At 55.3% G+C, this 25,307-nt stretch overlaps 1 protein-coding gene across 1 annotated transcript in view; it reads right to left on the minus strand.

The window, feature by feature from the left end:
* The window catches only part of LOC140722826 (uncharacterized), a 42,170-nt gene extending 26,358 nt beyond the window's left edge, over positions 1 to 15,812 (minus strand). The window contains exons 1-3 of the mRNA XM_073037479.1: positions 15,796 to 15,812; positions 5,237 to 5,434; positions 4,277 to 4,372 (exon numbers count right to left, since the gene is read on the minus strand). The gene's annotated coding sequence lies outside the window, so the exon portion shown is untranslated. The remainder of the gene's footprint in view (positions 1 to 4,276; positions 4,373 to 5,236; positions 5,435 to 15,795) is intronic.
* Positions 15,813 to 25,307: the final 9,495 nt, after the last annotated feature.

A 25,307-nucleotide genomic window follows, 5' to 3' on the forward strand; every position in this document is an offset into this window, starting at 1 on the left:
AGAGGAATGGATCGAATGGACAGCCAGCTATTTATTTCCCCAGGATGGATGTGGCTAATACCAGGGGCCATAATTTTCAAAGCTAAGTTGTTTTCTTTATTTTTTACACACACAGAGTGGTGGGCGCATGGACGTCCTGCCAGGGGTGGTGGTAGATTCAGATATATTAGGGGTATTTAAGAAACACTGAGATAAATATTGACATTATCCACACTGGTTCAGGAGCCTGATGGTTTGAGGGGTAGTGTGGGAGCTAAGGCTCCTGTACCTCCTTCCCGTTGGCAGCAGTGAGAAGACAGCATGGACTGGATGGTGGGGTCCTTGATGATGGATGCTGCTTGTAGATGTGTTTAATGGTGGGGAGGGCTTTTCCTGTGATGGACTAAGCTGCATCCACTACTGTTCTGATCTTGGAAATTGGTGTTTCCAGACCAGGCTGTCATGCAACCAGTCAGAAATACTCTCCACCACACGTCTACAGACGTTTATCAAAGCTTTAGGTGACAGACTGAATCTGTGCAAACTTCTCAGAAAGTAGAGGAGCTGCAATGCCTTCTTTGTAATGACACTCATGTGCTTGTCCCAGGACAGATCCTCTTATCATTCAAGATGTCTGTTGAAGAGTTTGATGACAGTGGGGGTAGAAGTTGTCTTTGAGCCTGATGGTACGTGTTTTCAGACTTTTGTATCTACTGCCCAATGGGAGGGGAGATGAGAGAATGTCCGGGGTGGGGTCTTTGATTACGCTGGCTGCTTTACTGAGGCAGCAAGAAGGGTAAACAATGTCTGTCTGTACTTCTTGCCATAGTAATTCTAATATTCTAATAATGTTTTTTAATGCTCTAATAATAATCAGTTTATAATAATAAATTATGACTGAAGACATAGCAGATTTCTATAGAGAGCATTGTAACTGGCTGCATCACCGTCTGATATGGAGATACCGAAGCACAAGATTGAAAAAAGTTACTGAGGGTTGTAAACTCAACCAGCGCCATCATGGTCACTGGCCTCCCCACCATCGAGGTCATCTTCAAAATCCCTGGTCTCCTCAAGTCCCTTCGGATATGGCATGAAGGCCTGACCTCTAATTCCTCCACATGCTTCTCCCTAAACGCTAACCTGATGACTAACTTCCCACACTGTCCCCAATACCATCTCTACAAACTTACAAAAACAACTAAACCTGAGGCACGATCTTGATGGAGAGCTAAGCTGGGCACCATCTTGACCTTCTATTGTACAATACTCCCCTGACACCATCTTGACCATCTATTGGACAACACTCCCCAGACACCATCTTGACCATCTATTGTACAATACTCCCCTGACACCATCTTGACCATCTATTGGACAACACTCCCCAGACACCATCTTGACCATCGATTGTACAACACTCCCAAACACCATCTTGAACTTCTATTGTACAACACTCCCCAGACACCATCTTGACCATCGATTGTACAACACACCCCAGACACCATCCTGGCCATCGATTGTACAACACTCCCCAGACACCATCTTGACCATCTATTGTACAGCACTCCCCAGACACCATCCTGACCATCTATTGTACAACACTCCCCAGACACCATCTTGACCATCTATTGTACAGCACTCCCCAGACACCATCCTGACCATCTATTGTACAACACTCCCCAGACAGCATCTTGACCATCTATTGTACAACACTCCCCAGACACCATCAATCACTATCATGGGGCTGCTGGGCTGATTTACACTTTCCTACATCATATCTTCTGAATAATTGTCTACTGGTGTTCCAATCATTACAATTCTAACAGAAACATCTCACAGGTTAATTTTTCGTGAGGGAACAAAGGATGTTTCATTATGACAGATACAAAGTAACATTTCATAAATGTAAATTGGTCAGTGGATGTAAATAATCTGGAATGGGTTGGGAGGTGGTGGGTGGAGAGATTCCATCAACATTACTGAAGATTTATTCTGGGCCCCACACAGTGACACAATCATGAAGAAGGCACACCAGAAGCTATATCTCATTAGGAGATTGAGGAGATTTGCCTTGTTACCAAAGACTCCAGCAAATTTCTACAGATGTACCGTGGAGAGGATTCTGACGGGTTGTATCACTGTCTGGTGTGGAGGGGCCACTGCACAGGATCAGAAAAAGCTGCTGAGGGTTGTAAACTCAGCCAGCTCCATCATGGGCTCTATCTTCCCCATCATCGAGGACATTTTCAAAAGCAGATGCATCAAAGATTAAAGTTCAGATTAAATTTATTATCGATGCACTTGTTTATTACTCTAACAAACATGAGAAAATCAGCAGATGCCAGACATCCAAAGCAACACACACAAAATGCTGGAGGAATTGAGCAGGTCAGGCAACATCTGTGGAAAAGAGTAAACTCTCAATGATTCAGACCAAGACACTTCTTCAGGACTGAGAGGGAAGGGGGAAAATGCCTGAATTAAAAGTTGGGGGTAGGGGAGAGAGGTTGGCTGGAAGGTGATAGGTGAAGCCAGGTGGGTGGAAAATGTCAAGGGCTGAAGAAGAAAGAATCTGATAGGAGACCAGAGTGGACAATAGGATAAAGGAGAGGAGGATGTAAACCAGGGGTAAGTAACAGTTGGGTGAGAAGAAATAAAAGGTCAGAGTGGAGAATAGAGGAAGTAGGAGGAGGAGGGGGGGATTTTGTTCAGCAGAAGGAGAAATCGATATTCATACCAGCAGGTTAGAGAGTACAGAAGGAATATAATGTGTTGCTCCTTGACCTTGAGGGTGGCCTCATCTTGGCACAAGAGGAGACCATGGATCAACATGTCGGAACGGGAATGGAAATAGTCATTAAAATATTTGGCCATCAGGAAATCCCGCTTATGGTGGATAGTGCGGAGGTGCTCGAGAAGCTGTTCCTCCAGCTTACGACAGGTCTTACCATTGTAGAGGAGGCCACACTGGGAACACTGGACACAACAGACAGCAGATTCACGGTTGATGTGTTGCCTCACCTGTTTGGGGCCCTGAATGGAGAAGATGGAGGAGGTGTCGGGGCAGGGGTAGCACTTAGGCCACTTGCAGGGGTAAGTGCTGGGAGGGAGATTAGTGGGAAGGGATGAATGGAGAAGGCAATTGTTGAAGAAGCGACCACTGTGAAAAGCAGAGGGGTGGTGGGGGGGGGGGGGGGGGGAGGTAAAGATATGTTTCGTGGTCTGATCTCTTTGGATATGGCTGAAGTTTCAGAGCATAATTTGTTGGAGAGGGAGGCTGATGGGTGGTAGATGAGGACAAGAAGGACGATCACTATTATGACGGTGGGAAGGTAGAGTGAGTGCAGATGTACGTGAAATGGAGGAGTTGTGGGTGAGGGAGGGGAAACTCTGTTCTTTAAATGAGGAGGACATCTCTGATGTCTTGGAATGGAAAGCCACAACCTGTGAACAGATGTTGCAGAGGTGTGGAGGTGCATCTTGGGTCAAGATGAGGCCACCCTCAATGTGGAGGAGCAACACCTTATACGGGTAGCCTCCTACCGATTCGTATGAATATCGATGTCTCTTACAGTAAGCAAAATTTATTCCCCCACCCATCACCAGCATCCAAATCTGTCCACTGAAATACACACACTCCCCTATCCTTTGCTCTGTAATACCTCTAACCTTCACTCTCAAATCCCTCTCCTCACATCTCCCTCTCGGCATTCACTCTGTCTGCATCACTCACTTTTCAGTCTCTCCATCCCTCCCTCTATTTGGAGTGTCACTCTCACTGATCTCTCTGCCCAACTTTCCTCACACAGTCATCACTCTCTCTTCACTCGCCTCATTCCTCCCACTCCAGCATCCCACCTCTCTCTCCATCCCTCTCTCCAGTGTGTTTTCACCCATTTCCTTCTGTCCACGTAGTGAATTACTCAATTCCCACGGCAGTCGTTTCTATGCCTCATCAGTCACCGTGTAACTCTTCACAGTCATTCCTTCCTTCTTCTCTGTGACCATCCTCCCCTCTCACCTCCATCACTCCTCCCCTCCCTCTAGTACCACTCAGTCACTCCACACCTCTCCACTCATTCCTCCCAGCCTACTCTCTCCAACCCCCAACAGAGCCTCATCTCTCACGACTCACCAAACCCAACCCAACAGACAGGAGAGAGGAACCACTGACTCCATCATTCACACCCTTACCCACAATGCACTGTACATCCAGTAGGTGAACTGGTCCATGGGAGGTTCAACCTCACGGAGTGACAGAGACTGAATGAACACAGACTGACATGAGACTTGGTACCTGAGGATGTGTCTCCCGCTGGGACAGAGGACAGTTCCTGTCTGTGCTCTCCAGTAGACAATCCTGTAGACTGTTCCAGTGTTGAAGTCTCCAGGTCTGGAACAAAGTAACACAGACACGGGAGATTGACAGACCTTAAACATCACAACAGGGACAAGCAGTTGTACAGACGAGCATTTCTCCGGATGCTGGGAATTCAGAACAATGCACTGATAATGCTGAAGGTCCATCAGCACCACTGGAGGAGAATAAACAGTTGATGTTTTGGGCCAAGTTACTTCTTCAGGACTGGAAAGGAAGGGGCAGAAGCCCGAATAAGAAGGTGGAGAGTGTACAAGCTGGCAGGTGATAGGTGAAGCCAGGCAGTGAGAAGATGTCTGGGAACGTGAGCAGGATGATGCGAGAAGCTGGGAGGTGATATGTGGAAAAGGTAAAGGGATGAAGCAGGTGAAATCCAACGAGACAGGACAGTGGACAACGGATTAAATAGATGGAGGAGGGGGACCAGAGGGAGGAGATGGGCAGATGAGGAGAGGGGAAGGGCTAAGAGGAGAGCTAGAATGGGAATGGAAAAAGAGGGAAGTGGGAGGGAGAAGTATTTACAGGATGTAAGAGAAATCGATATTCATGCCATCAGGTTGGTGGTGACCCTGACAGACTATGTGGTGTTGCTCTTCAAACCTGGGGGTGGTCTCATCAAGTCAGAGGAGGCCGTGGACAGTCATATCAGAAGGGAATGGTAAGTAGAATTACATTGGTTAGCCACCGGAACAAGAATTTAACAAAGAAGTCTCTAATCTGAAAAGAAACGAAAACCATCTAGACACCATTCACTACCTCTCCCTCCCAAAGTTTCTGTGACTGGACACGTCTCTCAGACAAAGTCCAGATGAATATCGAGGACTAAAGGAGGGAAAGATCGTTCTATTCATTGACCCTCACAAACCCCATCATGAATACCTGAGCTCAGAGACCCTGCTGGGCTGCTGGTCAAACCCAGACCAGGCTCTCCTGTCGTTGTTTCCTGGGCTTCCCAAGTTCTATCTGACTGGGAATCTGTACCTGAGCTCACAGACCCTGCTGGGCTGGTGGTCAAACCCAGACCAGGTTCTCCGGTCACCGATCCCTGGCGTTCCCGAGTTGTGTCCGACAGAGGTTCTGCAATAAGTAAAGATACAATGGAAGGGTAAAGTAGTAAACAAGTTTTACCTTCAATCAGGTAGGAACTCAATGGCAGGAACAGGAGGCTCAAGTCCAGGTCAAATCTGTCCTCTGAAATACACACACTCCCCTCTCCTTTGGTCTTTAATACCTCTACCCTTGTCTCTCAAATCCCTGTCCTCACATCTCCCACATTGCACCTCCCTCTCCACCCCTCTCACCCATTTTCTGCTGTCCACATACTGAATTACTCATGACTAGAATCAACTCGTGCCAGAGCGAGGATCTGGACCCACTGTGATTTGCCTATCACAATAGGTCTACAAATCAAATCAAATTAAGCTTAATTATCATTCAAACCATACATGGATACAGCCGAACGAGACCGCATTCCTCTGGGGACGAGGTACAAAACATTCAAAATAGCAAGCAAACATTCCAAAACATTGAGTAACAGAGTTCAAAATATCGAGCAAAGAAGCATATTCACTTGAAAAGGAAATCATACACAGTCCAAGACCCTGAGAGACAATATCCAGCAGTCGATGGTACTGTCTCCCGGCAGTGTACAGACACACGCAATCCAGCCTGTCAGTCCACCGCTCAAACACGATAGGGCAGAGAGGGGTGGAATGACTGAGTGACAGAGGAGGGAGGGGAGGAGTGATGGAGGTGAGAGGGGAGGATGGTCACAGAGAGGAAGTGAGGATTGACTGTGAGGAGTTACACGGTGACTGATGAGACACAGAAACGACAAGAGAGGGATTTGAGTAATTCAGTACGTGGACAGAAGGAAATGGGTGAAAACACACTGGAGAGAGGGCTGGAGAGAGAGGTGGGATGCTGGAGTGGGAGGAATGAGGCGAGTGAAGAGGGAGTGATGATTGTGTGAGGTGAGTTGGGCAGAGAGATCAGTGAGAGTGACACTCCAAATGGAGGGAGGAAAGGAGAGACTGAAAAGAGAGTGATGCAGACAGAGTGAATGCTGAGAGAGGGGGATGTGAGGAGAAGGATTTGAGAGACAAGGATTGGAGGAGGGGGAACAGAGGGAGATGATGGACAGATGAGGAGAAGAGAAGGACCAAGATGGGAGCCAGAGTGGGGATGGAGATCGAGAGAAGTGGTAGGGGTAGAAATTACCAGAAATTACAGAAATCAATGTTTATGTCGTCAGGATGGAGGCTACCCAGAAGGAATGTGAGATGTTACCCCTCCATCCTGATTCTGGCCTCATCAGGTGAGTGCAGGAGTCCTTGGACAGACACGTGGGAATGGGAATGGGAAATTGAATTGAAATAGGTAGCCACTGGGACAACAATTTGGAAAGGAGGTCTCTGATCTGAAGAGATACCAAAACCATCCAGTCCCTGTTCAGCAACTCTCCCTGGTGAATGTGTGTGACCAGTCACTACTCTCAGTCAAAGCCCAGATGAATATTTGGGGCTGAAGGAGAGAAAGATCGTTCCCTTCAGTGATCCCACCACAGTTACCCGAGCTCGCAGACCCTGCTGGGGGGGTGGTCAAACCCAAATCAGGCTCTCCAGTCACTGATATCCGGATTTCCTGAGTTCTATCCGACTGGGAATCTGTACCGGAGCTCGCAGACCCTGCTGGGGTGGTGGTCAAACCCAGACTCAGCTCACTTGTCTCTGATCCCCTCTAATTTCCTGTTTAATACCTCCAACCCTTGTCGGCCAAACCCATCTTGTCACGTGTCCCTCTCTCTGTCTGAATCACTCTCCGGTCAGTCACTCCTTCCTTCCCCCAGTTGGAGTGTCCCTTTCACTAATCTCTCCCCATCTCCCCTTCCCCTCTGCATCTCCCCGTCTCCCCTTCCCCTCGACCCCTCACCATCTCCCCCTCTCCTCAGACCCTCACCATCTCCCCCTCCCCTCAGACCCTCACCATCTCCCTCTCCCCTCGGCCTCAACATCACTCCCACTCCCCCGTCTCCCCTTCCCCTCGACCCCTCCCCGTCTCCCCCTCTCCTCAGACCCTCACCATCTCCTCCTCTCCTCGGACCTCAGCATCTCCCCCTCCCCTCTGCCTCAACGTCACTCCCACTCTCCTCGTCCACTCCCCATCTCCCCCTGTCCTCTGCACATCACCTCAGCCTCTCCCCGTCTCCCCCTCCCCTCTGCCTCTCCCTCTTTCTCTCTCCCCATCTCCCCCTCCCCTCTGCCTCTCCCTCTCTCCCCCTCCCTCTTTCTCTCTCCCCGTCTCCCCTCCCCTCTGCCTCTCCCTCTTTCTCTCTCCCCGTCTCCCCCTCCCCTCTGCCTCTCCCTCTTTCTCTCTCCCCATCTCCCCCTCCCCTCTGCCTCTCCCTCTTTCTCTCTCCCCGTCTCCCATTCCCCTCTGCCTCTCCCTCTTTCTCTCTCCCCATCTCCCCCTCCCCTCTGACTCTCCCTCTTTCTCTCTCCCCGTCTCCCCCTCCCCTCTGCCTCTCTCCCCCTCCCCTCTGCCTCTCCCTCTTTCTCTCTCCCCGTCTCCCCCTCCCCTCTGCCTCTCTCCCCCTCCCCTCTGCCTCTCTCCCCCTCCCCTCTGCCTCTCCCTCTCCCCACCTCCTTCTTTCTATCTCCCTGTCTCACCCTTCCCCTCTGCCTCTCCCTCTTTCTCTCTCCCCGTCTCCCCTCCCCTCTGCCTCTCCCTCTTTCTCTCTCCCCGTCTCCCCCTCCCCTCTGCCTCTCTCCCCCCTCCCCTCTGCCTCTCCCTCTCTCCCCATCCCCTCTGCCTCTCCCTCTTCCTCGCTCCACGTCTCCCCCTCCCCTCTGCCTCTCTCCCCCTCCCCTCTCCCCCTCCCTCTTTCCTTCTCCCCACCTCTCCCCCTCCCTCTTTCCCTCTCCCTACCTCTCCCCCTCCCTCTTTCCCTCTCCCTACCTCTCCCCCTCCCCTCTGCCCATCTCCCTCTTTCCCTCTGCCTCTCCCTCTCCCCACCTCCCTCTTTCTCTCTCCCCGTCTCACCCTTCCCCTCTGCCTCTCCCTCTTTCTCTCTCCCCATCTCCCCCTCCCCTCTGCCTCTCCCTCTTTCTCTCTCCCCGTCTCCCCCTCCCCTCTGCCTCTCTCCCCCTCCCCTCTGCCTCTCCCTCTTTCTCTCCCCGTCTCCCCCTCCCCTCTGCCTCTCCCTCTCTCCCCCTCCCTCTTTCTCTCTCCCCATCTCCCCCTCCCCTCTGCCTCTCCCTCTTTCTCTCTCCCCGTCTCCCCCTCCCCTCTGCCTCTCCCTCGTTCCCTCTCCCCTCTCCCCCTCCCCTCTGCCTCTCCCTCTTTCCCTCTCCCCACCTCTCCCCCTCCCTCTTTCCCTCTCCCTACCTATCCCCTCCCTCTTTCCCTCTCCCCCTTTCCCTCTCCCTACCTCTCCCCCTCCCTCTTTCCCTCTCCCTACTTCTCCCCCTCCCTCTTTCCCTGTCCCCACCTCTCCCCCTCCCTCTTTCCCTCTCCCTACTTCTCCCCCTCCCTCTTTCCCTGTCCCTACCTCTCCCCCTCCCTCTTTCCCTGTCCCTACCTCTCCCCCTCCCCTCTGCCCATCTCCCTCTTTCCCTCTGCCCCTCCCCCTCTACCCCACACCTCGGGCGCTCCCTGTGGTGGAGATGTGACGTGTAAGACCGTGATTGGAGAGAGTTCTGAGCATGCGCAGAAATCTGAGAAAGATCGAGAAACATCGAGAAGCATGGCACTGTGAAACTCGTCTGGTTTTGCTGCTGTTGTCAATAAAATTCTATTCTTCCAGAATATGTTTCGTTATTAGAAACCCACGGAACGTATTAATATAAAGAACATGACATAGTGTCGGAAGTCGGTCTGGAAATATAATCCGTTTTCTCCGGGAGAATCGAAGATAATCGGAAAAAACTGAGTTTGCACTGTTTTGGTGTTTGCTAACAGTTTTACAAATGGAAGGGCTGCGACCGGCACCGACACTTCATTTGTTGGGGAACTGGAGAAAATTTAAACAACGTTTTGAGATTTATGTATCGGCGATCGGAGCAGATAAAATCAGGCCTCTCCCTCTTACCCCCTCCACCTCCCCTCTGCCCCTCCCTTTCTTCCCCTCACTCCCTCCATTTCCTGTCAGACTCACTCCACCCTCCCCTCCCATCACTCCCTCCATTTCCTGTCAGCCTCACTCCACCCTCCCCTCACTCCCTCCATTTCCTGTCAGCCTCACTCCCCCCTCTCCCCTCACTTCCTCCATTTCCTGTCAGCCTCACTCCACCCTCCCCTCACTCCCTCCATTTCCTGTCAGCCTCACTCCACCCTCCCCTCACTCTCACCCCTGCTCCCTCCATTTCCTGTCAGCCTCACTCCCCCCTCTCCCCTCACTCCCTCCATTTCCTGTCAGCCTCACTCCACCCTCCCCTCACTCCCTCCATTTCCTGTCAGCCTCACTCCACCCTCCCCTCACTCTCACCCCTGCTCCCTCCATTTCCTGTCAGCCTCACTCCACCCTCCCCTCACTCCCTCCATTTCCTGTCAGCCTCACCCTCCCTCCCCTCACTCCCTCCATTTCCTGTCAGCCTCACTCCCCCTCTCCCCTCACTCCCTCCATTTCCTGTCAGCCTCACTCCACCCTCTCCCCTCACTCCCTCCATTTCCAGGCAGCCTCACTCCACCCTCTCCCCTCACTCCCTCCATTTCCTGTCAGACTCACTCCACCCTCTCCCCTCACTCCCTCCATTTCATGTCAGACTCACTCCCCTCTCCCCTCACTCCCTCCATTTCCTGTCAGCCTCTCTCCCCTCACTCCCTCCATTTCCTGTCAGACTCACTCCCCCCTCTCCCCTCACTCCTTCCATTTCATGTCAGACTCACTCCCCTCTCCCCTCACTCCCTCCATTTCATGTCAGACTCACTCCCCTCTCCCCTCACTCCCTCCATTTCCTGTCAGCCTCACTCCACCCTCTCTCCACATCTCCCCTCACTCCCTCCATTTCCTGTCAGCCTCACCCTCCCTCACTCCAGGGGATGGGTAGACTCTCTCCCGGCAGCTGACACAGCATTGTGGGCTGAAGGGCCTGTGCTGTGCTGTACTGTTCTGTGTTCTATGATCTCTGTCACAGGTCAGACTGGGCAGTTTCATTCTGACCTCGGTGTGAAGGGGGATACGGGAAAGGTGATCACAGACCACGGGCAAGGCAGCCGACTGGAAAACTCAGCCCGTGGTGTGTGTTGGTGACTCAGGACGTCCCAGAATTTCCCCACAACTACCACACTGCTGTGTCACTGGGGAACGGTGACCTACCTGTACAGTACACAGCGTAGTAACTCGAGGGTGCCGGCTGCAGCCAATACACAAAGTAACCGGAGCAGTTTTTCACATTGATCCCCCGTCTCCCGAAACAGGTGTATCCAGCCCGGGTGAAGCAGACAGTCCTGGTCAGCTCCCCCTCTCCCACGTTGGGATGGGGACCTGGAATGAGATTTATAAACATTGTAAAATGTACCCGGTCCCACAGTACAGCAGGGAATGTGAATCAGGACCCACTGTAAATCAGTGGTTCACAACCCACGGTCCGGTCCAGCCTCAGTCAGCACTGAGCTGCTGCCCTCTCCCTCTCCACCCCACCCTCCCCACAGCAGCACCTTCATCTCCTGAATGAGCCTCCCATGAGGGACCTTGTCAAACGTCTGGGGGATCTCACTGAAACCTATCTGAAGAGATCCGGGTCATCAGTTTGACTCTCCCCAAAAATAACCGAGCCCCACTGATGTAAACTCTGACCCTACCGTTTAACCAGCCTGGGTACTGCCCGGAGCAGTGATCCTCTGGAACAACCGTCTCCGGAATCTTCCATCCTCCAGAACTGAAACAACAATCAGAGAGTCAGTCCCTGATCTGAGGGAGTTTATTCACTCAGAGAGACATGGGAAATTACACTCACCCTGACCGTACCCTGTCTCTGGTCAATAACCCCCCAATCCTGGGAATTCCCTCTCTGTTGTACCTCCTCCTTGTCTCTACCCCAAGAATGTGGGATCTCCCCTCTCCCTGTATTTACTCCCCATCTCAGTGTAGTCACTGATGATCCCGGTCTCCCTGCATTTCCCATTCACACACCCCTTGTTCCCCTGTTTACATTCCCCTTCTGTGTCCAGTTTCTCAGTGATTATCTCCTCACTTTACCTGGTAAATCTGTACCATCCCACAGCAAGATTTCCATCACCCATCCATTGTCCACCGGTACACTCAGTGTTGGAACAATTCGTGCTCCTCCAGGGCTGATCCAGGACGCTGTGGGTTACACACGGATCACCGAGTGTGGAGTCTGTGACTGAGGGACAGAACGATGTTCAGTGTTAATGTACAGCTCACGTTCCCCATCCTCTTTCTCTGCCAATCACAACCCCCCATCTCCACTTCCACCCTCAGCAACCCCTGGGCAACAATATTTATTTTTATTCCTCGAAGGGACGTGAGTTTCAGAGGCTGAGCCAGTGTATAACTGCCCCTCCAGAGGTTCCTTTGAGAAGGTGGTGGTGGTGGCCTGTCCTTGGCCTGTTGCAATCCTTGATGTGTGGGGACACCCACAATGATGATCCGGAGTTCCAGGGTTTTGACCCAGTGACACTGAAGGAGCAGCAATGTATTTCCAAGGCATGGCAATATGTAATTTGGAGGGAAAGATCTGGAAATTTCCACAACCCCCAACTGTCCATAGCCCTCTCTCAGCATCACCCCTCCACTCCAGCCACCTCTCAGATTCCCTCCTACACTCCATCCCCCACTCAATTGACAACAGGTGAAGGAGTAGGCCATTCGGCCCTTCTAGCCAGCACCGCCACTCACTGTGATCATGGCTGATCATACACAATCAGTACCCCATTCCTGCCCTCTCCCCATACCCCTTGACCCCGCTATCTCAAGAGCTCCATCTAACTCTCTCTTGAAAGCATCCAGAGACTTGGCCTCCACTGCCTTCTGGGGCACAGCATTCCACATATCCACCACTCTCTGGGTGAAAAAGTTTTTCCACATCTCTGTTCTAAATGGCCTACCCATTTCATCATCCCTCCTCCACTCCAATCCCCTCTCAGCATCCCTCCTCCACTCCAGCCCCCTCTCAACATCCCTACTCCACTCAAATCCCCTCTCAGCATCCCTCCTCCACACCAATCCCCTCTCAGCATCCCCCTCCACCCCACTCCCCTCTAGCATCCCTCCTCCAGTCCAGTCCCCTCTCAGCATCCTCCTCCACTCCACTCCCCTCAGCATCCCCCCTCCACTGCAGTCCCATCTCAACATCTCTCCTCCACTCCACTCCCCTCTCAGCATCCTTCCTCCACACCAACCCCTTCTTAGCAATCCCTATTGCACTCCACTCCCCTCTCAGCATCCCTCCTCCAGTCCAGTCCCTTCTCAACATCCCTCCTCCACTCCCGTCCCAGAAGGAATGTGAGGTGTTACCCCTCCATCCTGATTCTGGCCTCATCAGGTGAGTGCAGGAGTCCTTGGACAGACACGTGGGAACGGGAATGGGAAATTGAATTGAAATGGGTAGCCACTGGGACAACAATTTGGAAAGGAGGTCTCTGATCTGAAGAGATACCAAAACCATCCAGTCCCTGTTCAGCAACTGTCCCTGGTGAATGTCTGTGTCCGGTCACTACTCTCAGTCAAAGCCCAGGTGAATATTTGGGGCTGAAGGAAAGAAAGATCGTTCCCTTCAAAGATCCCCACCACAGTTACCGGAGCTTGCAGACCCTGCTGGGGGGGTGGTCAAACCCGAATCAGGCTCTCCAGTCACTGATATCCGGATTTCCTGAGTTGTGTCCGACTGGGAATCTGTACCAGAGCTCGCAGACCCTGCTGGGGTGATGGTCAAACCCAGACTCGGCTCACTTGTCTCTGATCCCCTCTAATTTCCTGTTTAATACCTCCAACCCTTGTCGGCCAAACCCATCTTGTCACGTGTCCCTCTCTCCGTCTGAATCACTCTCCGGTCAGTCACTCCATCCTTCCCCCAGTTGGAGTGTCCCCTTCACTAATCTCTCCCCGTCTCCCCTTCCCCTCTGCATCTCCCCATCTCCCCCTCTCCTCGGACCCTCACCATCTCCCCATCTCCCCCTCTCCTCGGACCCTCACCATTTCTCCTCCCCTCAGACCCTCACCATCTTCCTCTACCCTCGGCCTCAACGTCACCCCCCACTCCCCGTCTCCCCTTCCCCTCATCATCTCCCCGTCTCCTCTTCCCCTCGACCCCTCCCCGTCTCCCCCTCTCCTCGGACCCTCACCATCTCCCCCTCTCCTCAGACCCTCACCATCTCCCCCTCCCCTCAACATCACTCCCACTCCCCGTCTCCCCTTCCCCTCATCATCTCCCCGTCTCCCCTTCCCCTCGACCCCTCCCCATCTCCCCCTCTCCTCGGACCCTCACCATCTCCCCCTCTCCTCAGACCCTCACCATCTCCCTCTACCCTCGGCCTCAACATCACTCCCACTCCCCGTCTCCCCTTCCCCTCATCATCTCCCCGTCTCCCCTTCCCCTCGACCCCTCCCCATCTCCCCCTCTCCTCGGACCATCACCATCTCCCCCTCTCCTCAGACCCTCACCATCTCCCTCTACCCTCGGCCTCAACATCACTCCCACTCCCCGTCTCCCCTTCCCCTCATCATCTCCCCATCTCCCCCTCTCCTCGGACCCTCACCATCTCCCCCTCTCCTCGGACCCTCACCATCTCCCCCTCCCCTCAGACCCTCACCATCTCCCTCTACCCTCGGCCTCAATATCACCCCCACTCCCCGTCTCCCCTTCCACTCCACCCCTCCCCATCTCCCCCTCTCCTCGGACCCTCACCATCTCCCCCTCTCCTCGGACCCTCACCATCTCCCTCTCCCCTCTGCCTCAACGTCACTCCCACTCCCCGTCTCCCCTTCCCCTCGACCCCTCCCCATCTCCCCCTCCCCTCTGCCTCTCCCCCTCCCCTCTCCCCTCTGCCTCTCCCTCTTTCTCTCTCCCCATCTCCCCCTCCCCTCTGCCTCTCCCTCTCTCCCTATCCCCTCTGCCTCTCCCTCTCTCCCCCTCCCTCTTTCCCTCTCCCCACCTCTCCCCCTCCCCTCTGCCCATCTCCCTCTTTCCCTCTGCCCCTCCCCCTATACCCCACACCTCGGGCGCTCCCTGTGGTGGAGATATGACGTGTAAAACCGTGATTGGAGAGAGTTCTGAGCATCCGCAGATCCGTTTTCTCCGGGAGAATCGAAGATAATCGGAAAAAACTGAGTTTGCACTGTTTTGGTGTTTGCTAACAGTTTTACAAATGGAAGGGCTGCGACCGGCACCGACACTTCATTTGTTGGGGAACTGGAGAAAATTTAAACAACGTTTTGAGATTTATGTATCGGCGATCGGAGCAGATAAAATCAGGCCTCTCCCTCTTACCCCCTCCCCCTCCCCTCTGCCCCTCCCTTTCTTCCCCTCACTCCCTCCATTTCATGTCAGACTCACTCCACCCTCCCCTCCCATCACTCCCTCCATTTCCTGTCAGCCTCACTCCACCCTCTCCTCACTCCCTCCATTTCCTGTCAGCCTCACTCCCCTCTCCCCTCACTCCCTCCATTTCCTGTCAGCCTCACTCCACCCTCTCCCCTCACTCCCTCCATTTCCTGTCAGCCTCACTCCACCCTCTCCCCTCACTCCCTCCATTTCCTGTCAGCCTCACTCCACCCTCTCCCCTCACTCCCTCCATTTCCTGTCAGCCTCACTCCACCCTCTCCCCTCACTCCCTCCATTTCCTGTCAGCCTCACTCCACCCTCTCCCCTCACTCTCACCCCTGCTCCCTCCATTTCCTGTCAGTCTCACTCCCCTGTCCCCTCACTCCCTCCATTTCATGTCAGCCTCACTCCACCCTCTCCCCTCACTCCCTCCATTTCCTGTCAGCCTCACTCCACACTCCCCTCACTCCCTCCATTTCCTGTCAGCTTCACTCCCCCCTCCCTTCACTCTCACCCCGCTCCCTCCATTTCCTATCAGCCTCACTCCACCCTCCCCTCACTCTCACCACTGCTCCCTCCATTTCCTGTCAGCCTCACTCCCCTCTCCCCTCACTCCCTCCATTTCCTGTGAGCCTCACCCTCCCTCACTCCAGGGGATGGGTGGACTCACTCCCGGCAGCTGACACAGCATTGTGGGCCGAAGGGCCTGTGCTGTGCTGTACAGTTCTGTGTTCTATGATCTCTGTCACAGGTCAGACTGGGCAGTTTCATTCTGACCTCGGTGTGAAGGGGGATGCGGGAAAGGTGATCACAGACCACGGGCAGGGCAGCCGACTGGAAAACTCAGCCCGTGGTGTGTGTTGGTGACTCAGGACGTCCCAGAATTTCCCCACAACTACCACACTGCTGTGTCACTGGGGAACGGTGACCTACCTGTACAGTACACAGAGTTACTCGAGAGTGACGGCCCCAGCCGATACACAAAGTAACCTGAGCAGTTTTTCACCCTGATCTCCCGTCTCTGGTAACAGGTGTTTTCACCATTGGTGAAGCAGACGGTCCTGGTCACCTCCCCCTCTCCCACGTTGGGATGGGGACCTGGAATGAGATTTATAAACACTGTAAAATGTACCCGGTCCCACAGTACAGCGGGGAATGTGAATCAGGACCCACTGTAAATCAGTGGTTCACAACCCACGGTCCGGTCCGGCCTCAGTCAGCACTGAGCTGCTGCCCTCTCCCTCTCCACCCCACCCTCCCCACAGCAACACCTTCATCTTCTGAATGAGCCTCCCATGAGGGACCTTGTCAAACGTCTGGGGGATCTCACTGAAACCTATCTGAAGAGATCCGGGTCATCAGTTTGACTCTCCCCAAAAATAACCGAGCCCCACTGATGTAAACTCTGACCCTACCGTTTAACCAGCCTGGGTTCTCCCCGGAGCAGTGATCCCGTGGAACGACCGTCTCCGGAATCTTCCATCCTCCGGAACTGAAACAACAATCAGAGAGTCAGTCCCTGATCTGAGGGAGTTTATTCACTCAGAGAGACATGGAAAATTACACTCACCCTGTCCGTACCCTGTCTCTGGTTAATAACCCCCCAATCCTGGGAATTCCCTCTCTGTTGTACCTCCCTCTTGTCTCTACCCCGAGAATGTGGGATCTCCCCTCTCCCTGTATTTACTCCCCATCTCAGTGTAGTCACTGATGATCCCGGTCTCCCTGCATTTCCCATCCACACACCCCTTGTTCCCCTGTTTACATTCCCCTTCTGCGTCCAGTTTCTCAGTGATTATCCCCTCACTTTACCTGTTAAATCTGTACCATCCCACAGCAAGATTTCCATCACCCCTCCATTGTCCACCGGTACACTCAGTGTTGGAACAATCCGTGCTCCTCCAGGGCTGATCCAGGACGGTGTGGTTTACACACGGATCACCGACTGCGGAGTCTGTGACTGAGGGACAGAACGATGTTCAGTGTTAATGTACAGCTCACGTTCCCCATCCTCTTTCTCTGCCTATCACAACCCCCCATCTGCACTTCCACCCTCAGCAACCCCTGGGCAACAATAATTATTTTTATTCCTCGAAGGGACGTGAGTTTCAGAGGCTGAGCCAGTGTATAACTGCCCCTCCAGAGGTTCCCTTGACAAGGTGGTGGTGGTGGCCTGTCCTTGGCCTGTTGCAATCCTTGATGTGTGGGGACACCCACAATGATAATCTGGAGTTCCAGGGTTTTAACCCAGTGACACTGAAGGAGCAGCAATGTATTTCCAAGGCATGGCAATATGGAATTTGGAGGGAAAGATCTGGAAACTTCCACAACCCCCAACTGTCCATAGCCCTCTCTCAGCATCACCCCTCCAGCCCCCTCTCAACACCCCTCCTCCACTCCAGCCCCCTCTCAACATCCCTCCTCCATTCCACTCCCCTCTCAGCATCCCTCCTCCAGTCCAGTCCCGTCTCAAAATCCCTCCTCCAGTACAGTCCCCTCTCAGCATCCCTCCTCCACTCCAGTCCCGCCTCAATATCTCTCCTCCACTCCACTCTCAGCATTCCTCCTCTAGTCCAGTCCCGTCTCAACATCTCTCCTCCACTCCACTCTCAGCATCCCTCCTCCAGTCCAGTTCCGTCTCAACATCTGTCCTCCACTCCACTCCTGTCTCAGCATCCCTCCTCCACTGAAGTCCCCTCTCAGCATCCCTCCTCCAGTCCACTCCCCTCTCAGCATCCCTCCTCCAGTCCAGTCCCGTTTCAACATCCCTCCTCCACTCCAGTCCCCTCTCATCATCCCCCCTCCACACCACTCCCCTCTCAGCATCCCTCTTCCACTCGTCCCGTCTCAACATCCCTCCTCCACTCCAATCCCCTCTCAGCATCCCTCCTTCAGTCCAGTCCCCTCTCAGCATCCCTCCTTCAGTCCAGTCCGCTCTCAGCATCCCTCCTCCACTCCAATCCCCTCTCAGCATCCCTCCTTCAGTCCAGTCCCCTCTCAGCATCCCTCCTTCAGTCCAGTCCGCTCTCAGCATCCCTCCTCCACTCCAATCCCCTCTCAGCATCCCTCCTTCAGTCCAGTCCCGTCTCAACATCTCTCCTCCACTCGTCCCCTCTCAGCATCCCTCCTCCAGTCCAGTCCCGTCTCAACATCCCTCCTCCACTCCAGTCCCCTCTCATCATCCCCCCTCCAAACCACTCCCCTCTCAGCATCCCTCTTCCACTCGTCCCGTCTCAACATCCCTCCTCCACTCCAATCCCCTCTCAGCATCCCTCCTTCAGTCCAGTCCCCTCTCAGCATCCCTCCTCCAGTCCAGTCCTGTCTCAACATCCCTCCTCCCCTCCACTCCCCTCACAGCATCCCTCCTCCCCTCCACTCCCCTCTCAGCATTCCTCCTCCACTCCACTCCCCTCTCAGCATCCCTCCTCCAGTCCAGTTGCGTCTCAACATCTCCCCTCCACTCCCCTCTCAGCATCCCTCCTCCATTCCACTCCCCTCTCAGCATCCCTCCTCCACTCCACTCCCCTCTCAGCATCCCTCCTCCACTCCACTCCCCTCTCAGCATCCCTCCTCCACTCCACTCCCCTCTCAGCATCCCTCCTCCACTCCACTCCCCTCTCAGCATCCCTCCTCCCCTCCACTCCCATCTCAGCATCCCTCCTCCAGTCCAGTCCCCTCTCATCATCCCCCCTCCACACCCGTCTCAACATCCCTCCTCCACTCCAGTCCCCTCTCAGCATCCCTCCTCCAGTCGTCCCGTCTCAACATCCCTCCTCCACTCCAGTCCCCTCTCAGCATCCCTCCTCCAGTCGTCCCGTCTCAACATCTCTCCTCCACACCCCCCTCAGCATCGCTACTCCATTCCACTCCCCTCTCAGCATCCCTCCTCCACTCCACTCCCCTCTCAGCATCCCTCCTCCACTCCACTCCCCTCTCAGCATCCCTCCTCCCCTCCACTCCCATCTCAGCATCCCTCCTCCAGTCCAGTCCCCTCTCATCATCCCCCCTCCACACCCCTCTCAGCATCCCTCCTCCACTCCAGTCCCGTCTCAACATCCCTGCTCCACTCCAATCCCCTCTCAGCATCCCTCCTCCCCTCCACTCCCCTCTCAGCATTCCTCCTCCACTCCACTCCACTCTCAGCATCCCTCCTCCACTCCACTCCCCTCTCAGCATCCCTCCTCCACTCCAGTACCCTCTCAGCATCCCTCCTCCAGTCCAGTCCCGTCTCAACATCCCTCCTCCCCTCCACTCCCATCTCAGCATCCCTCCTCCAGTCCAGTCCCGTCTCAACATCTCTCCTCCACTCCCCTCTCAGCATCCCTCCTCCAGTCGTCCCGTCTCAACATCTCTCCTCCACACCCCCTCAGCATCGCTCCTCCATTCCACTCCCCTCTCAGCATTCCTCCTCCACTCCACTCCACTCTCAGCATCCCTCCTCCACTCCACTCCCCTCTCAGCATCCCTCCTCCACTCCAGTACCCTCTCAGCATCCCTCCTCCAGTCCAGTCCCGTCTCAACATCCCTCCTCCCCTCCACTCCCATCTCAGCATCCCTCCTCCAGTCCAGTCCCGTCTCAACATCTCTCCTCCACTCCCCTCTCAGCATCCCTCCTCCAGTCGTCCCGTCTCAACATCTCTCCTCCACACCCCCTCAGCATCGCTCCTCCATTCCACTCCCCTCTCAGCATCCCTCCTCCACTCCACTCCCCTCTCAGCATCCCTCTTCCACTCCAGTCCCCTCTCAGCATCCCTCCTCCCCTCCACTCCCATCTCAGCATCCCTCCTCCAGTCCAGTCCCCTCTCATCATCCCCCCTCCACACCACTCCCCTCTCAGCATCCCTCCTCCACTGAAGTCCCCTCTCAGCATCCCTCCTCCAGTCCACTCCCCTCTCAGCATCCCTCCTCCAGTCCAGTCCCGTTTCAACATCCCTCCTCCACTCCAGTCCCCTCTCATCATCCCCCCTCCACACCACTCCCCTCTCAGCATCCCTCTTCCACTCGTCCCGTCTCAACATCCCTCCTCCACTCCAATCCCCTCTCAGCATCCCTCCTTCAGTCCAGTCCCCTCTCAGCATCCCTCCTTCAGTCCAGTCCGCTCTCAGCATCCCTCCTCCACTCCAATCCCCTCTCAGCATCCCTCCTCCACTCCAGTCCCCTCTCAGCATCCCTCCTCCAGTCCAGTCCCGTCTCAACATCCCTCCTCCCCTCCACTCCCCTCACAGCATCCCTCCTCCCCTCCACTCCCCTCTCAGCATTCCTCCTCCACTCCACTCCACTCTCAGCATCCCTCCTCCAGTCCAGTTGCGTCTCAACATCTCCCCTCCACTCCCCTCTCAGCATCCCTCCTCCACTCCACTCCCCTCTCAGCATTCCTCCTCCAGTCCAGTTGCGTCTCAACATCTCCACTCCACTCCCCTCTCAGCATCCCTCCTCCAGTCCAGCCCCGTCTCAACATCCCTCCTCCACTCCAGTCCCCTCTCATCATCCCCCCTCCAAACCACTCCCCTCTCAGCATCCCTCTTCCACTCGTCCCGTCTCGACATCCCTCCTCCACTCCAATTCCCTCTCAGCATCCCTCCTTCAGTCCAGTCCCCTCTCAGCATCCCTCCTTCAGTCCAGTCCCCTCTCAGCATCCCTCCTCCAGTCCAGTCCTGTCTCAACATCCCTCCTCCCCTCCACTCCCCTCACAGCATCCCTCCTCCCCTCCACTCCCCTCTCAGCATTCCTCCTCCACTCCACTCCCCTCTCAGCATCCCTCCTCCAGTCCAGTTGCGTCTCAACATCTCCCCTCCACTCCCCTCTCAGCATCCCTCCTCCATTCCACTCCCCTCTCAGCATCCCTCCTCCACTCCACTCCCCTCTCAGCATCCCTCCTCCACTCCACTCCCCTCTCAGCATCCCTCCTCCCCTCCACTCCCATCTCAGCATCCCTCCTCCAGTCCAGTCCCCTCTCATCATCCCCCCTCCACACCCGTCTCAACATCCCTCCTCCACTCCAGTCCCCTCTCAGCATCCCTCCTCCAGTCGTCCCGTCTCAACATCCCTCCTCCACTCCAGTCCCCTCTCAGCATCCCTCCTCCAGTCGTCCCGTCTCAACATCTCTCCTCCACACCCCCCTCAGCATCGCTACTCCATTCCACTCCCCTCTCAGCATCCCTCCTCCACTCCACTCCCCTCTCAGCATCCCTCCTCCACTCCACTCCCCTCTCAGCATCCCTCCTCCCCTCCACTCCCATCTCAGCATCCCTCCTCCAGTCCAGTCCCCTCTCATCATCCCCCCTCCACACCCCTCTCAGCATCCCTCCTCCACTCCAGTCCCGTCTCAACATCCCTGCTCCACTCCAATCCCCTCTCAGCATCCCTCCTCCCCTCCACTCCCCTCTCAGCATTCCTCCTCCACTCCACTCCACTCTCAGCATCCCTCCTCCACTCCACTCCCCTCTCAGCATCCCTCCTCCACTCCAGTACCCTCTCAGCATCCCTCCTCCAGTCCAGTCCCGTCTCAACATCCCTCCTCCCCTCCACTCCCATCTCAGCATCCCTCCTCCAGTCCAGTCCCGTCTCAACATCTCTCCTCCACTCCCCTCTCAGCATCCCTCCTCCAGTCGTCCCGTCTCAACATCTCTCCTCCACACCCCCTCAGCATCGCTCCTCCATTCCACTCCCCTCTCAGCATTCCTCCTCCACTCCACTCCACTCTCAGCATCCCTCCTCCACTCCACTCCCCTCTCAGCATCCCTCCTCCACTCCAGTACCCTCTCAGCATCCCTCCTCCAGTCCAGTCCCGTCTCAACATCCCTCCTCCCCTCCACTCCCATCTCAGCATCCCTCCTCCAGTCCAGTCCCGTCTCAACATCTCTCCTCCACTCCCCTCTCAGCATCCCTCCTCCAGTCGTCCCGTCTCAACATCTCTCCTCCACACCCCCTCAGCATCGCTCCTCCATTCCACTCCCCTCTCAGCATCCCTCCTCCACTCCACTCCCCTCTCAGCATCCCTCTTCCACTCCAGTCCCCTCTCAGCATCCCTCCTCCCCTCCACTCCCATCTCAGCATCCCTCCTCCAGTCCAGTCCCCTCTCATCATCCCCCCTCCACACCACTCCCCTCTCAGCATCCCTCCTCCACTCTAGTCCCGTCTCAACATCCCTGCTCCACTCCAATCCCCTCTCAGCATCCCTCCTCCACTCCATTCCCATCTCAGCATCCCTCCTCCAGTCCAGTCCCGTCTCAACATCTCTCCTCCACTCCCCTCTGAGCATCCCTCCTCCAGTCCAGTCCCGTCTCAGCATCCCTCCTCCAGTCCAGTCCCGTCTCAACATCTCTCCTCCACTCCACTCTCAGCATCCCTCCTCCACTCCCGTCCCCTCTCAGCATCCCTCCTCCACTCCACTCCCCTCTCAGCATCCCTCCTCCACTCAAGCCCCCTCTCAGCATCCCTCCTCCACTCCAGCCCCCTCTCAGAATCCCTCCTCCACTCAAATCCCCTCTCAGCATCCCTCCTCCACACCAATCCCCTCTCAGCATCCCACTCCACCCCACTCCCCTCTCAGCATACCTCCTCCAGTCCAGTCCCCTCTCAGCATCCTCCTCCACTCCAATCCCCAATCAACATCACTCCTCCACTCCAATCCCCCCTCCACTCCACTCCCCTCAGCATCCCCCCTCCACTGCAGTCCCATCTCAACATCTCTCCTCCACTCGACTCCCCTCTTAAAATCCCCCTCCACTCCAATCCCCTCTCAGCATCCTTCCTCCATACCAATCCCTTCTTAGCAATCCCTATTGCACTCCAGCCCCCTCTCAGCATCCCTCCTCCAGTCCAGTCCCTTCTCAACATCCCTCCTCCACTCCCGAACCAGAAGGAATGTGAGGTGTTACCCCTTCATCCAGATTCTGGCCTCATCAGGTGAGTGCAGGAGCCCTTGGACAGACACCTGGGAATGGGAATGGGAAGTTGAATTGAAATGGGTAGCCACTGGGACAACAATTTGGAAAGGAGGTCTCCGATCTGAAGAGATACCAAAACCATCCAGTCCCTGTTCAGCAACTCTCCCTGGTGAATGTCTGTGACCAGTCACTACTCTCAGTCAAAGCCCAGATGAATATTTGGGGCTGAAGGAGAGAAAGATCGTTCCCTTCAATGATCCCCACCACAGTTACCCGAGCTCGCAGACCCTGCTGGGGGGGTGGTCAAACCCGAATCAGGCTCTCCAGACACTGATATCTGGATTTCCTGAGTTGTGTGCGACTGGGAATCTGTACCCGAGCTCGCAGACCCTGCTGGGGGGGTGGTCAAACCCAGACTCGGCTCACTTGTCTCTGATCCCCTCTAATTTCCTGTTTAATACCTCCAACCCTTGTCGGCCAAATCCATCTTGTCACGTGTCCCTCTCTCTGTCTGAATCACTCTCCGGTCAGTCACTCCTTCCTTCCCCCAGTTGGAGTGTCCCTTTCACTAATCTCTCCCCATCTCCCCTTCCCCTCTGCATCTCCCCGTCTCCCCCTCTCCTCGGACCCTCACCATCTCCCTCTCCCCTCGGACCCTCACCATTTCTCCTCCCCTCAGACCCTCACCATCTCCCTCTCCCCTCGGCCTCAACGTCACCCCCACTCCCCGTCTCCCCTACCCCTCGACCCCTCACCATCTCCCCCTCTCCTCGGACCTTCACCATCTCCCCCTCCCCTCTGCCTCAACGTCACTCCCACTCCCCGTCTCCCCCTCCCCTCTGCCTCTCCCTCTTTCTCTCTCCCCTCTCTCCCCCTCCCCTCTGCCTCTCCCTCTTTCCCTCTCCCCTCTCTCCCCCTCAGCCTCTTCGCACCTCTCCCCCTCCCTCTTTCCCTCTCCCTACCTCTCCCCCTCCCTCTTTCCCTCTCCCCACCTCTCCCCCTCCCTTTCCCTCTCCCTACCTCTCCCCCTCCCTCTTTCCCTCTCCCGCTCCCTCTTTCCCTCTCCCCACCTCTCCCCCTCCCTCTTTCCCTCTCCCCACCTCTCCCCTCCCTCTTTCCCTCTCCCTACCTCTCCCCCTCCCTCTTTCCCTCTCCCCCTCCCTCTTTCCCTCTCCCTACCTCTCCCCTCCCTCTTTCCCTCTCCCCCCCCTCTTTCCCTCTCCCCCTCCCTCTTTCCCTGACTCCCACACCCTCTCCCTCTCCCCCTCGTCTTTCCCTCTCCCCCTCCCCTCTGCCCATCTCCCTCTTTCCCTCTCCCCCTCCCTCTTTCCCTCTCCCTACCTCTCCCCCTCATCTTTCCCTCCCTACCTCTCCCCATTCCCTCTGCCCATCTCCCTCTTTCCCTCTCCCCCTCCCTCTCCCTACCTCTCCCCCTCCCTCTTTCCCTCTCCCCCTCCCCTCTTTCCCTCTCCCTCTCCCTCTTTCCCTCTCCCTCTCCCCCTCGTCTTTCCCTCTCCCCCTCCCCTCTGCCCATCTCCCTCTTTCCCTCTGCCCCTCCCCCTGTACCCCCGACACCTCGGGCGCTCCCTGTGGTGGAGATGTGACGTGTAAGACCGTGATTGGAGAGAGTTCTGAGCATGCGCAGAAATCTGAGAAAGATCGAGAAACATCGAGAAGCATGGCACTGTGAGACTCGTCTGGTTTTGCTGCTGTTGTCAATAAAATTCTATTCTTCCAGAATATGTTTCGTTATTAGAAACCCACGGAACGTATTAATATAAAGAACATGACATAGTGTCAGAAGTTGGTCTGGAAATATAATCCGTTTTCTCCGGGAGAATCGAAGATAATCGGAAAAAACTGAGTTTGCACTGTTTTGGTGTTTGCTAACAGTTTTACAAATGGAAGGGCTGCGACCGGCACCGACACTTCATTTGTTGGGGAACTGGAGAAAATTTAAACAACGTTTTGAGATTTATGTATCGGCGATCGGAGCAGATAAAATCAGGCCTCTCCCTCTTACCCCCTCCACCTCCCCTCTGCCCCTCCCTTTCTTCCCCTCACTCCCTCCATTTCCTGTCAGCCTCACTCCACCCTCCCCTCACTCTCACCCCTGCTCCCTCCATTTCCTGTCAGCCTCACTCCACCCTCCCCTCACTCTCACCCCTGCTCCCTCCATTTCCTGTCAGACTCACTACCCCCCTCCCCTCACTCTCACCCCTGCTCCCTCCATTTCCTGTCAGACTCACTACCCCCTCCCCTCACTCTCACCCCTGCTCCCTCCATTTCCTGTCAGCCTCACTCCCCCCCTCCCCTCACTCTCCCCTCAATCCCTCCACTCCATTTCCTGTCAGCCTCACCCTCCCTCCCCTCAATCCCTCCATTTCCTGTCAGCCTCACCCTCCCTCACTCCAGGGGATGGATAGACTCTCTCCCGGCAGCTGACACAGCATTGTGGGCCGAAGGGCCTGTGCTGTGCTGTACTGTTCTGTGTTCTATGATCACTGTCACAGGTCAGACTGGGCAGTTTCATTCTGACCCCGGTGTGAAGGGGGA

This window comes from Hemitrygon akajei, unplaced genomic scaffold (assembly GCF_048418815.1).
Source record: "Hemitrygon akajei unplaced genomic scaffold, sHemAka1.3 Scf000090, whole genome shotgun sequence".
Lineage (NCBI taxonomy): Eukaryota > Metazoa > Chordata > Chondrichthyes > Myliobatiformes > Dasyatidae > Hemitrygon > Hemitrygon akajei.